Source organism: Euprymna scolopes, chromosome 35 (genome assembly GCF_053919585.1).
Source record: "Euprymna scolopes isolate OS-2025 chromosome 35, ASM5391958v1, whole genome shotgun sequence".
Taxonomy (NCBI): domain Eukaryota; kingdom Metazoa; phylum Mollusca; class Cephalopoda; order Sepiida; family Sepiolidae; genus Euprymna; species Euprymna scolopes.
The window spans coordinates 45,153,361-45,169,187 of NC_136516.1; the positions used below are offsets into that span (position 1 = coordinate 45,153,361).

General features: G+C 27.9%; 1 long non-coding RNA gene across 1 annotated transcript; it reads left to right on the plus strand.

Moving 5' to 3' along the window:
• The first annotated feature begins 8,085 nt into the window (after positions 1 to 8,085).
• Positions 8,086 to 13,628, plus strand: LOC145259849 (uncharacterized). The gene is made up of 2 exons (XR_013864216.1): positions 8,086 to 9,968; positions 10,007 to 13,628. It is a non-coding gene; the product is annotated as an uncharacterized LOC145259849 (long non-coding RNA).
• Positions 13,629 to 15,827: the final 2,199 nt, after the last annotated feature.

Below are 15,827 nucleotides of genomic sequence, written 5' to 3' on the forward strand. Positions count from 1 at the left end.
AAAAATAGGGAGTATTATAACGAAGCAATAAAAAAATCAGGTTACAATAAAAAAATACAGTACATAAAGAACCATAATGTTGAACACACTAACTTTAGGACAAATGTAAATATAATATCATATAATAGAGTAATGAATAGAAATAGAAATAAAATAGAAACAAATAACAGAACTGATAATAACATAAGTACCAGCACTCGTGAAAAAACAATAAGAATGGAGAACAACACTAACACAAATAGAAAGAATAGGAGGAAGCAACAAACATGGTTCAACATCCCATACTCTATACATATTAAAAATAATATTCCAAAAGAATTCTATGAAATAATAGATAATAACTTTCCACCAAGCAATAAATTAAGTAAAATCATAAACAAAAACACTGTAAAAATTTCTTACTCAACCTCACCAAATTTAATTAGAAATATAATAGGAACGAACAGAGCCAAAATAGAAAAAGCAAATAATAATAACTTAGAAAATAATAGGAATGAAAACCGTGGATGCAACTGCCGTGTAGCTATAGAATGCCCGTTAGAAGGAAATTGCCTCGTATCAGATGTTGTATATAAATGTGAAGTTAAAACTAATAGAGGTATAAAAGCATACATTGGTAGTACGAGCACTCAGTTTAAAACCCGGCTAAACAATCATATTTCATCATTTAACAAAAACAATAATAGTAGCAAAAATATAATAAATAACACAGCAAACACTAATAATACTAATAATAACCATAGTGGGAGGGAAACAAATAGAAAGAAAAATAATAATGACACTGCACTTGGGGAATGGATACGTGAGTTAAAAAGCAAAAACATAGAGTACACTTTGAAATGGTCCGTGATAGGTAGGGCAAAAAGTTATCATCCATCAAAATCAGGCAAATGTTCCTTATGTTTACTAGAATCCTACAAAATACTAACATCTGATAAAAGCTCATTGTTAAATCACCGTACAGACAACATACAAATATGTCTGCATAAAAATAAGTTCCTAATATCAAGATATAGATAATAAGTAAACAAATAGATAGACAAAAAACTGAACAAAAATATTTTCTTTTCACCAAAAAAACCGAGTTTTAAGATAAATGAATAAAAAATATTAGAATAGCAAATAAACTTATAAATAACAAACCTGAACACAACATAAATACACATGATCAATAAATAATAATATGATTAATAAAAAAATTAAAATTAGCAAAAATGACAAAGATTAATAACAAAAAATAAATAAGTTATTTCCCTTTGACTACTAAATTATAAGGTAAATGCACAAATTCTAAAAGATGTAAGTTAATGACTGAATAAATAAGAAACAAAGAATTGATAGAGTTAATTCCCTTTAATCGCAAAATCAGAAAAGACCGTAAACTTGACACTAAAAATTATAAATTGGAAACAACGAAAATAATTAACAAAAAAACATAATATAAGAATAAGAAATAATAAATATGTACATAATGATAACCATTTTAGCCTAATAATAAAATAAATATGAGAAAAAAAAAAAAAAAAAAAAAAAAAAAAAAAAAAAACAGAAAAAATATGTATAGACGGCCAGAAAAATAAAATGAAACGTAAACACCCAAGAGATACGAAAAAAAAGGAAAAATTACTAGCTTAAGAAGAAGTTAAAAAATTAATTAAATAATTTCGTAAATAATAAGCCAAACGTAATTAAAAATAAGAAAAAATTACTAGCTTAAGAAGAAGTTAAAAAAATTAATTAAATAATTTCGTAAATAATAAATCAAACGTAATAAAAGAAGAAACAAAATAAGAATGCAGAATTAACATAATGGATATTAGATACATAAATTGGAAAGAAATTAAAAAACCAAAAAAATACGAAAATAAGGCTAACAAAAAGAAAATATAGATATATAAAAATCCCATGGAAAAATTTTTAAAGATGGCAACCTCGATAAAAAAATTCCATCCCCATGTGAGTTTTTAAAAACAAATCTTGACTGTAATTAATTTGATTTTAATTGTCTCTGAAGAGAACGGTAAAGAATGAAGATTCGGTATGCTATAATTAAAACAACCGTTTGTCTTTTTACCCTTCGAAACAGCTGTCAGACTAAGGAGGATAAAAAATATATAATAACATGTCTTAAAAAATAATAAAAACAAAAATTGTGTACTAATAAATAAAAGGTGTTGTTTTTCTGATTATATAAAATATATATATATATATATATATTTTGTAGTTCTGGTAAGTTGTTTGACTATAAATGCATTAATGCCAAATTCAAAGTTGCAAATTCGGTAATTAAAGAATTCTTGTACGTGGTTAATTTTGATCTTTTTTGAACTTTCTGAAGCAGATATGGATTCTTTTGGACAAGCACTAAACATAAGCTTGAAAAAGACTGTTGTTTTGTATTAGTGTACACGAGATAAAGCTTAGATTGAGCCATTATGATGCTATGGAGGCCTCCTCCCTTCGCCCAGCAACGATGGGAGGAATCATATCCCTGTGCTTGCTTTACAAGTAATTCAATTGAATGTGCTCTGATGAAGTCATAGCACTTGTGCCCCCCCCTCGATGTACATATCCCAGACTAATCCAACAAGCGACAAAATCCCACCCATTCACTCTTGTAGTCATCATTAGGGCTATGACATGAGCATATTATTATTGTTTTGACTCGAGTGTATATCCCACACAGGTAGACACAGTTAATCAACCGAGAACCACACCACTCTGTATAAAAGCATATAAGATATCAATGGATATATACTCGAGAGTCAAAACAATGAAAAGAATATGCTGTTGTCATAGCCCTAGTCATCATATACTGGGAAGCCTCATACTCTAATAGTTTCTTTCCTCGGGCTGCAAGACTTTGAAATTTCCTCCCTGCTTCCTGCTTACCTGACTTGTACTAAACTGTAGAAATTGAAATGGAATGTGATCAGACATTTCGCTACTTAACTCCACTGTTATATATGATCCCTAATAGTAGTCGCTCATCAAATCAAATATTGTTTTGAATTGCTCAGCTGAGCTTCAATCTATGGTCCACCCCCCCCATCACCAAACTTTCACGAAAAACACTCGTCTCGTCAAAACCACTATCAATAATTTTCCCACACTCTTTATCTGTGCCTAAACCTAAATGCAGATTCTATGAACAAAGCTTCTTTCTTAGAACTGCACGCCTGTGGAATCTCTTCCGATTGCCTGCTTTTCAGCTGACTACAATCTGATTGTCTTCAAGTCCAACGTAAACAAGTTCTTGATGAACCGTCCCCCCTAAGTAAACCAATTTACAAAATTCCCACTACTTATATTTACTACTCCATAATCACATTGACTAATGTATACCCATTAACCTTTATCCTTGAGTGGCCTCCAAGCTTTGATAAGTGATGATTCCTGTGTAAAAAAAAAAAAAAAAAAATTTGCAATACGCCTTGTTTGGGGTGAAAAAAAATGGAAAGAAAAAATGATTCATTAACGGAGCAAAAGTATAGGAACTGAGATTAATAAAAAGGTGATGTGAGGCCGTCAAGATCTTTTTTGAGACGGGAAGATTTCTCATGGAATAATCAGCCACTCCCAGCTGGTAGGGCGAGTGTAGTAGTCAGTTTCTACTTAATCAGATCAGATGTGGCGATGACTAAGACAAGCGACCGGATTCAAATCCATGGTCCATTTTTTCTTTTTTTTATGTAACTTAACTAGCAGTTCCGCCGGGCTTTGCTCGGGCCCTATTTACTATTCATAACTTTATGTGCATATGTATCAATTAAAAAGTGTGAATATGTACGGTGATGCCTTTCTATATAATAGGCTTCCTTAACTACCATAGAGAAAAGTTGGTAGAGACCGCAGACGTCAAATTTTTTTAAACTTTGACCCCTTGACATTTATTGTTTGGGCTCAAATTAAAATAAAATGTTTGACCCATGTCTAAGTAACCTACATCTAAAATTTCAAGTGTTTAGACTCAAAATTGATGGAGTTTCGTAGAGTTTGCAAAGGTCAACTCTGTAAACTTTGACCTCTTGCCAGCGAAATTTTCACCCAAAAACTGATTAAAAAGCTTGCTTTATGTTTGAATACCCTTTATATAAAATTTCAGATGTTTAGATCCCAAATTGGCTTAATAGTTTGCTAGAGAACTTTTGAACTTTGACTCCTTGGAAGCCAAATTCTCAGAAAAAAAACACAATTAAAAAGCTTGCCCTATGCCTGAATACACTTTATGTAAAATTTCAAATGTTTAGACCACTGAGTAATTTGGTAGAGATCGCAGAGGTCAAATTTTTAAAAACTTTGACCCCAATTATGACCCCTTAACATTTATTGTTTTGGGCTCAAATCAAATTATAAAGTTAGATCCATGTCCAAGTAACTTATATCTAAAATTTCAAGTGTTTAGACCCAAAATTGGCAGAGGAGTTTGGTAGAGTTCTCAACGGTCAAATCGTTGAACTTTGACCCTTTAACAGCCAAATTTCTCGCTGAAAACTGATTAAAAAGATTTTTCCAAATCTCAATATCCCTTATGTCAAATCTCGAGTTTGTAGACCGAAAATTGACAGAGTTATTGGTTAAAATTGTTAAGGAAGTGTACACAGACAGGCACACACACAGACATTTTCATTTTTATAGATATATAGATTATTAATTACAAATAATTTTAGGAAGAAAATTTTAATGCAGTTCTGAATTTTTTAGATAAGGCCTGAATGTTTGTTTTTTTATAATTGTCTAAACAATCTAAACAAAGAAAATTTTACTTTTTCATTAATTTGAAATCAACAAATGTGGAAAACAATTTTTTTTTTAGTTATTGTTTAATTCTTTAGCATTAAAAGACTGAAGTTAAAAGTGATATTATTATTGAAGTTAAAAGTCATTATATTATTATTGAAGTTAAAAGTCATTATATTATTATTGAAGTTAAAAGTCATTATATTATTATTGAAGTTAAGTCATTATATTATTATTGAAGTTAAAAGTCATTATATTATTATTGAAGTTAAAAGTCATTATATTATTATTGAAGTTAAGTCATTATATTATTATTGAAGTTAAGTCATTATATTATTATTGAAGTTAAGTCATTATATTATTATTGAAGTTAAGTCATTATATTATTATTGAAGTTAAGTCATTATATTATTATTGAAGTTAAAAGTGATATTATTATTGAAGTTAAAAGTCATTATATTATTATCGAAGTTAAGTCATTATATTATTATTGAAATTAAGTCATTATATTATTATTGAAGTTAAAAGTCATTATATTATTGAAGTTAAGTCATTATATTATTATTGAAGTTAAAAGTCATTATATTATTATTGAAGTTAAAAGTCATTATATTATTATTGAAGTTAAAAGTCATTATATTATTATTGAAGTTAAAAGTCATTATATTATTATTGAAGTTAAAAGTCATTATATTATTATTGAAGTAAAGTCATTATATTATTATTGAAGTTAAAAGTGATATTATTATTGAAGTTAAAAGTCATTATATTATTCTCGAAGTTAAGTCATTATATTATTATTGAAGTTAAAAGTCATTATATTATGATCGAAGTTAAGTCATTATATTATTATTGAAATTAAGTCATTATATTATTATTGAAGTTAAAAGTCATTATATTATTATTGAAGTTAAGTCATTATATTATTATTGAAATTAAGTCATTATATTATTATTGAAATTAAGTCATTATATTATTATTGAAGTTAAAAGTCATTATATTATTATTGAAGTTAAGTCATTATATTATTATTGAAGTTCAAAGTCATATTATTATCGAAGTTAAGTCATTATATTATTATTGAAATTAAGTCATTATATTATTATTGAAGTTAAAAGTCATTATATTATTATTGAAGTTAAGTCATTATATTATTATTGAAGTTAAAAGTGATATTATTATTGAAGTTAAGTCATTATATTATTATTTAAGTTAAGTCATTATATTATTATTGAAGTTAAGTCATATTATTATTGAAGTTAAAAGTCATTATATTATTATCGAAGTTAAGTCATTATATTATTATTGAAATTAAGTCATTATATTATTATTGAAGTTAAAAGTCATTATATTATTATTGAAGTTAAAAGTGATATTATTATTGAAGTTAAAAGTCATTATATTATTATCGAAGTTAAGTCATTATATTATTATTGAAATTAAGTCATTATATTATTATTGAAGTTAAAAGTCATTATATTATTATTGAAGTTAAGTCATTATATTATTATTGAAGTTAAAAGTCATATTATTGAAGTTAAAAGTCATTATATTATTATTGAAGTTAAAAGTCATTATATTATTATTGAAGTTAAAAGTGATATTATTATTGAAGTTAAGTCATTATATTATTATTGAAGTTAAGTCATTATATTATTATTGAAGTTAAGTCATTATATTATTATTGAAGTTAAGTCATTATATTATTATTGAAGTTAAGTCATTATATTATTATTGAAGTTAAGTCATTATATTATTATTGAAGTTAAGTCATTATATTATTATTGAAGTTAAAAGTCATTTTATTATTATTGAAGTTAAGTCATTATATTATTATCGAAGTTAAGTCATTATATTATTATTGAAATTAAGTCATTATATTATTATTGAAGTTAAAAGTCATTATATTATTATCGAAGTTAAGTCATTATATTATTATTGAAATTAAGTCATTATATTATTATTGAAGTTAAAAGTCATTATATTATTATTGAAGTTAAAAGTCATTATATTATTATTGAAGTTAAGTCATTATATTATTATCAAAGTTAAGTCATTATATTATTATTGAAATTAAGTCATTATATTATTATTGAAGTTAAAAGTCATTATATTATTATTGAAGTTAAGTCATTATATTATTATTGAAGTTAAAAGTCATATTATTATTGAAGTTAAAAGTCATATTATTATCGAAGTTAAGTCATTATATTATTATTGAAGTTAAGTCATTATATTATTATTGAAGTTAAAAGTCATTATATTATTATTGAAGTTAAGTCATTATATTATTATTGAAGTTAAAAGTCATTATATTATTATTGAAGTTAAAAGTCATTATATTATTATTGAAGTTAAGTCATTATATTATTATTGAAGTTAAGTCATTATATTATTATTGAAGTTAAAAGTCATTATATTATTATTGAAGTTAAAAGTCATTATATTATTATTGAAGTTAAAAGTCATTATATTATTATTGAAGTTAAAAGTCATTATATTATTATTGAAGTTAAAAGTCATTATATTATTATTGAAGTTAAGTCATTATATTATTATTGAAGTTAAAAGTCATTATATTATTATTGAAGTTAAGTCATTATATTATTATTGAAGTTAAAAGTCATTATATTATTATTGAAGTTAAAAGTCATTATATTATTATTGAAGTTAAAAGTCATTATATTATTATTGAAGTTAAAAGTCATTATATTATTATTGAAGTTAAAAGTCATTATATTATTATTGAAGTTAAAAGTCATTATATTATTATTGAAGTTAAGTCATTATATTATTATTGAAGTTAAAAGTCATTATATTATTATTGAAGTTAAAAGTCATTATATTATTATTGAAGTTAAAAGTCATTATATTATTATTGAAGTTAAAAGTCATTATATTATTATTGAAGTTAAAAGTCATTATATTATTATTGAAGTTAAAAGTCATTATATTATTATTGAAGTTAAGTCATTATATTATTATTGAAGTTAAGTCATTATATTATTATTGAAGTTAAGTCATTATATTATTATTGAAGTTAAGTCATTATATTATTATTGAAGTTAAAAGTCATTATATTATTATTGAAGTTAAAAGTCATTATATTATTATTGAAGTTAAAAGTCATTATATTATTATTGAAGTTAAAAGTCATTATATTATTATTGAAGTTAAAAGTCATTATATTATTATTGAAGTTAAGTCATTATATTATTATTGAAGTTAAGTCATTATATTATTATTGAAATTAAGTCATTATATTATTATTGAAGTTAAAAGTCATATTATTATTGAAGTTAAGTCATTATATTATTATTGAAGTTAAAAGTCATTATATTATTATTGAAGTTAAAAGTCATTATATTATTATTGAAGTTAAAAGTGATTATATTATTACAATGAAACAATGTTAGTGTAAATTTCTTTTAAACAAAACCCTAATTTTCTTAATTAATGAAAAAAGAAAAATTTGACTACAGATTTGAGACCATTTTTCAATTGCGTAGGTTTTCAGCATCCCTAATTCATTTTTCCAAAAACCATTTTTCAATTGCGTAGGTTTTCAGCATCCCTAATTCATTTTTCCAAAGATCATTTTTTAATTGCGTAGGTTTTCAGCATCTGTAATTCACTTTTCCAAAGACCATTTTTTAATTGCGTAGGTTTTCAGCATCGGTTATTCACTTTTCCAAAAACCATTTTTCAATTGCATAGGTTTTCAGCATCCGTTATTCACTTTTCCAAAGACCATTTTTCAATTGCGTAGGTTTTCAGCATCCCTAATTCACTTCTCCAAAGACCAGCAACTTTTTATCAAAGCACACCATTAATAACAGGTCTCCAATTCCTATATGTATGGCATAATTCACGTTAACACACTTGTTCCTGTTAGATCATTGAAGTTAAGCAGCGTTCAGCCTTGTCAGTACTAAAATGGGTGACAACTTGGGAATTCCAGATGCTGTATGTGCTCTCTGCTTATCTCGGCATTGTTTCCAGTCGTCTAATACTTCTCCTTGCCACTGGCCTCAAACAGTGCCGATTCAGGAGAAGTGTGGTTGTGAATTACACAACACTTGCCTCATAATTACATGCGCAACTACTCTTATAGGGAGTTTCCATTGTCTTTCAAGACTGAACGAAGGCTTCCAATATATATGTATATATATATATAATATATATATATATATAATAATAATATATATATATAAATATGTATATATATATGTTATTATATAAAAGGAACTTTGTGTGTGAGCTCATTCCATATGGAATCCAAAACGGCTGGGGTGATTTTTTTTTTTAATTTCACACGAATATATTTGATGTGTCTGGGAGTGTTCTTACATAGATTTTGGATCAGAATACTTTAAATAAGTATCAATAATCAAAAAAATCTGATTAAAGAAGGAAGTCTTATTTTGACCAAAGTTAACACTTTTATACAACCTAACATCGCAAGTGCATTTGAGAAGTTGCCCAGCCTATAAAGTCAACTGTAGATTCTTTTATAAGACAGGGGCACGTTCAAAATGAATGGTTCAATTTAAAGCACAACTGAACCATGATACTTGACTTTTGCCTTCTAAATTTTAATTCAAGTCAATTTCATAAAATCAACAGTATGCTCTTTGATAAGACAGGGGCGCATTTTAAATGAATGTCTGTATTTTTTTTTTTTTTACATTTTCACCCCAAACAAGGCACATTGCCACTTTGATGTAGGGGGCTACTATCAGGGACATAAGCATCAAGGGTACTACGTAGGGAGTTGGGCAGCAAGATGTCGGTTCACATTACATTTGAACTTTTGCATGTCAGTACAGTTGGGGAAGCAGGGACCCGGAAGGGAATTCCAGAGTCTAGCGGTTATGGGGAAGAAACTACTGGAGTAGAAGGCTCTCCTACATCTAGGGATCTCTACTGTGAAGGGGTGGGATTTAGCTGCTTGTCAGGTTTGTCAGGGGTACTTACGTCGATGGGGTACAAGTGTATTTAGAACACAAGCGAACCATGATACTTGATTTCTGCATTTTAAACTTTAAATCAAGCTATTATTTAAAGATAATTTTATAGTATCAAAAGTAGATTCTCTACAGTGCAATATAAACTACACTGTATTGTGGATTAAGTAACTGTAGGGAGACATGGGAAGCTTCCTCCTGGTGCAACTAGAACAGGCAATCGATTTGATTAAAAAATGGGTGATTTCATTGATTTCAATGGTATGGGATTTGTTGATCTTCATTCAATCCCGGCAAAGTCAGACCTTTCTGCTTATGATTAATTATTTATAATAAATATTTTAAATTATTAAAATACATATATGTTTCATCTTAAACCTGGATCATCAGTGTGGCTACACCGGTTCTGAAGTCAGTGTCCATTTTCCAATGAATATGTAATCACAAACTGCAGCTCCTTTTCTGTAAATATTTTCTAAAATATATATTTTTTTTTTATGTTTAAATAATTGTATTCCATAACTCTCAATCAAAACAAAGCTCAAAATCGACGTGGCTTCAAGTCCGAAACTCTACAAATATTTTTCTTTAAATGAACACTCTGTAAAAATCCCAAAATAAACAAAATTTATTATTATTTAAACAATTGTTTTGTCAAATAAAAAGAATTAATATTTTTCAGATGTGTCCATTTAATCTGCACTGAAGACAAAATTGCTATTTCAAGCATAACAGACTGAACAACAGATTGAATGACGAGTGAAAATGTTATTTCAAACTGAAGCATGACAGACCAACAAAAATACTATTTCAAACTGAAGTGTGACAGACCAACAAAAATGCTATTTCAAACTTAAGTGTGACAGAAGGAAGAAAATCAATGAAAAATTGAACATGTTATTACACACTTACGTGTGACGGAAGGAACAAAATACTGTTTAAAAACTTAATTTAGTATATTTGGGCAGCATTTTTTCTTTTATGCATGTTTCGTTTACCAGCAGAAATAATTCCTGTTTGTTTTTTTTTTGTTTTTTTTTTTGCAATCCATTTTTTCCTGTTTGAACGTTCTGTTTGAGTGTAAAATGAAATTTGCCATGGTCACAAACGTTTTCGACTTCCAGGAGTCGTATTCAGGCGAATGATGAATTAAAAATTGCATTTGGTTTATTGAAAAATCGATTAAAATTGTTTAAAATCATTAAAAACACTTAAGCATGCCTTCCCCCATCATTATTTATTACAAAAAATTTAAAACTAATCAATTACTAATAGGAAATAACTCTATACCCGATGACAATTTACTCAAAACTAGAAATGCCGTGCACGTTTTTAAATGTCTTATAGGGGAATGTGTCTCCAAAAGCAACACACACATCGGCATGACTAGAGCCAGTATATCTTGCCGGCTAATATGTCTCCTATCTTCCCCGAACATCTCCATTTACCAACACCTTGCAGCAAGACATCCCTCCCCCCAAAAAAACAAATTTAGGACCATATTGATAAAAAAAAAAAAACATTGCCATTTTAGCCGTCTCACAATGTGATCTGCGCCTCCCAATGATTGATTGGTTGGTTGTTTTTGTTTAACGGCATATCAACCCTTTTCAGTGCCAAATCCAGTTATTTAAAAAAAAAAAATTTTAATAGAATATATTTGTTTTTTCCATGTCAGTTTCTATTTAACCCATAGTTGAGACCCTAACAGGTACTACCATTCTGGGAGCAGTGGCAATTACAGGGTGGCTCCACACTCCCCAAAATTCGCAAGCTGGGGCCTCACCATCAGATATAGTTTAAGGTCATATCCAGGACCCCAATGATTGAAGCCCTACACATTCACATGAAAAAACAACCATCAATCAGGCTCAATATGAGGGGAAAGGCACTCTGAAGTGGTTTTAATGATTTTAAACAATTTTAATCGACTTTTCAATAAATTCACCAAACACAATTTTTAATTTATCACTTGCCTGAAGACGACTCATGGAAGTCGAAAACGTTTGTGACTACGGCAAATTTCTTTTTACACTTGAACAAAACGTTCGAACATTAGCCCGCCAAAAGGAAAAAATGGATTGCAAGAAAAACAAACAGGAATTAAAACTTGAGTGTAGACAGAAGGACAAAATGGTATTTCAAATTTAAATGTGACAAAAGGAATTAAATGTTATTTCAAATTGAGGTGTGACAAGGAATAAAATACTATTTCAAACTTAAGTGTGACAAAAGGAACTAATGCTATTTTAAATTTAAGCGTGACAGACCACATGAGGGACTAACAGAATCTCGTATAGAGATACGTAGTTGCATCTAAAAATGCTATTTCAAGATTAAGTGTGACACATTGAAGAAAATATGGTGCTTATCCAGAATGCAACCTACAGAAAAATCTTTATGATGTATATACCGTTATGAAGCAAAAATGTCATATTTCAAAAATTATTATTTTATGAGGAAAAGAGGATGGTGTGTATTGTTTGTTTTTTTAACTAACAAAATCAAAGAAACGAGGATGGTGTGTATTGCTTTGCCATCTTTAAAATTCATCATTGGTTATCTCCACTTACCAATCTTCCCAGAAATAGAGATTAACGCCAGCCTTATAATGACTAAGATTAATAGTAAATCGCTAAAAATCGTAAAAAAATTATATATATATATATATATATATATATATATATATATATATATATAGACTACTTCATTTAATTACATAAATTAATATACGAAAGTATAATTTTATGCATAAACTTTAAGTATTTACTTCAACAGTGCTCAATACATCGGTAGAGCTAGGTAGTCAGTTATAAGTTGCCATATATATTTTTATAACTTACTACTACTAATATATATATATATATATATATATATATATATATATAGACTACTTCATTTAATTACATAAATTAATATACGAAAGTATAATTTTATGCATAAACTTTAAGTATTTACTTCAACAGTGCTCAATACATCGGTAGAGCTAGGTAGTCAGTTATAAGTTGCCATATATATTTTTATAACTTACTACTACTAATATATATATATATATATATATATATATATATATATATAGACTACTTCATTTAATTACATAAATTAATATACGAAAGTATAATTTTATGCATAAACTTTAAGTATTTACTTCAACAGTGCTCAATACATCGGTAGAGCTAGGTAGTCAGTTATAAGTTGCCATATATATTTTTATAACTTACTACTACTAATATATATATATATATATATATATATATATATATATATATATATATATATGGTGTCCCAAAAAGATGTATACACACTCCTAAACTGTCTTTGCACTTGAACAGCTTTTTTAGTAGCATTTTAGAATGAATTATTTTCATCAAAGGTTAGCCTGGCTGCCATCATTAAGGTCGATGAGTTTAATCTGCAAAGAAAAAACAAACATCTGCTTTAAAATTATTTAAAGTGTGTATACATCTCTTTGGGACACCCTATATATATAAACTACTTCATCAATTTATATTAATATGATTTTTGGAATAAGGCGTGTCCATTGTGATGAATACGTACATCATAAAGATCTTTCTGTATTTTTGTTTTTTTTAATTAGGTTGTATTCTAGACAAGCACCAAAAATACTACTTCAAACTGAAGCGTTACACACAGAACAACAACAAACTGACATATCGATATGCAAATTAAATGTGATAGACTGACCGACAAACGAAGCCTTTTATGCAGATGCTTGGACACACCTGATAATGTTCGAAATGTTGCATAAAAATTATGTCTGAATGAAACTCATCACCAGAAATTGTTTTGTCTTCTTTGAGTTTTTGTAATCCAATTTCATGTCTTAAATTATTTTGACAAAAAAGGAAAAAACAGTAAGAATTAACAATAATTCTTTTTAATAAAATTATTTAACAAAAATCCAAGGAATTTGTTTTGTTTTAGCATTTAAAAAAAATTTTTTTTTTTTTTTTTTTTTCACTTTTTTGTACCAAATTCTTTTTAATAAAATTATTGGATCAATTAAAATTTAAGGACCTCAGAAAATAAGCAAAGTGAAGAAGACAATTTCAATGCTACAGCGGTTGACTTTTGCCGCACATGACATCTATAAACAAATATATATTTTTTAAAGTTCAATTCACAATTTTTGAAAACACGTTCTTTTGTTTTCTCATAAGAGTATAAAAGTATATGTTACAAATCTGTTTTCAATGAAAAAAAAAAAATGCATAAATTGTTCCAAACCAGTTAGATTAATTTATCCCTGACAATGAATCCTGAAGGATCGGAAAGTACTCGGACTTATGATAAACATGGTGATTACATCAGCCAGTTCCCTTGCTTGGCCTTTTGGTCAAGATCAAATTTGTTTTCACCCCTTCCTCTAAATTTTACCCATCTTGGAGAAAAAGAAATACAAACTAACCTCCATCCCTTACCCACAAAATTTTCTTTTCTCCATTCACCCCCATCTAGAGGGCATCCCCACCTAGAGACTGACCCGCAGAAGCGAGGTTCCTTTTACAAACCTAATGGAACGGGCAGTCTATCAACTAGACGGGGTTGGGAGGGTCCTACTAATCACCTTTTGTTTTTTCTTCCCCCTCCCTCGACACAAATGAATTATTGTTACCATTTTATTGTTATCTTTTTTGTTTTTACACGTCAATAAAAAATGTTTTAAAAATTGGGAGTTACTAGGACGTCCCCCAATATGAAAGGGTGAATGCGGTATTATGGTGAAAGAAGATACTAGCTGGGAGAAACTTTTGACTTTGTTTAGTTCTGGAGTGACAAGGATGACCAACGACCCCCAAAATCCCCCCTTTTGAGTTGGCCATGTGCCTAAGTTTTTTGTTCACCGTTAATTTTACTGTATTTTTTAACATGAATAAAAGATTTAATATCTCAAAGTGTAGTATCTGTTCTTCAGATGCTCACTTCATTTTCTTGTTCTCTTTCGGTGGAGGAGAAATCCTTCACGACTGAGACAATTTTTATTTTTGTACCTTTTCTCCACGTTAAAAAACGACCCTGGTGTCTAACTCTGTCCCGTGGGGAGGCATAGTAAATAGGTACATCAGCCAGTTCCCGCCAGAAGTGAAGACTGTTATTCGGAAGTTGGAATGGATCGAAAATGGAATTAATAGACAAAAAACGTCTATTTTATTTAATGAAATCTGGAAAGTATATATATATATATATATATATATATATATGCTCTGAATATAATTGAGCATCAGACAAATGTATTATATTTAGTATTATACTGTTCATATATTATTGTCTATCCTGCTAGAACTGGAAAAACTTGGAATATTTACAAGAAAACCATAAAAAAAATTATATAATATATATGTATATATATATATATATATAAAGTGATGTGTGTTTGTGAGGTTGTGAGGACAACTCTCAACCTATATACTCAATCAATTTGTAGTCTACAGACTTGAAATTTGGTATATAGAGTATTCAGACAGGAGTATTTTTTTTTTACTTACAAGAAGTGAACTATTTAGAAAAAAACATAATACTTGCATGCTCATGTTTCAGTTTCATTCCGTTTTTTTTTTTTTTTCGTTTTTTTTTTTTTTACTTGATTTTTTTAAAGGAATTTAACATTATGTTTAATAGCGGGCAACGCCGGATTCATCTGCAAGTATATCTGTAAAAGTGACAATGTGTGTGTATGTATGTGTGTGTGTGTGTGTGATAGGACCACTATTAACCTATATATTCAACAAATTTCTGATCCCTTTAAATTTGGTATATAGGGTATTCAGTTATGGAAAATTTTTTAATCAGTTTTCATCCAGAAAAAAATTCTGCTAAGGATACAAAATTGAAAAATTAGTACATGTGGTTCATCAGATTTTTATCTGTTTGTCAACTGTTTCATGACTGCATGTGTTCATCATTCATATGACAGCTTCTTTGTATTAAGAATAAGTAGATTTGAAAACACTTTTCAAAGAACGTGTCAAGCTAGCCTAATGGTTATCGTACTTTGGTTTCGATTTCAGCTCAAGTATTTTTTTTGTCTTTTTACTTACAAGAAATGAACTGTTTAGAAAAAATATAATATTTGCATGCACATGTCTTAGTTTCTTTCTG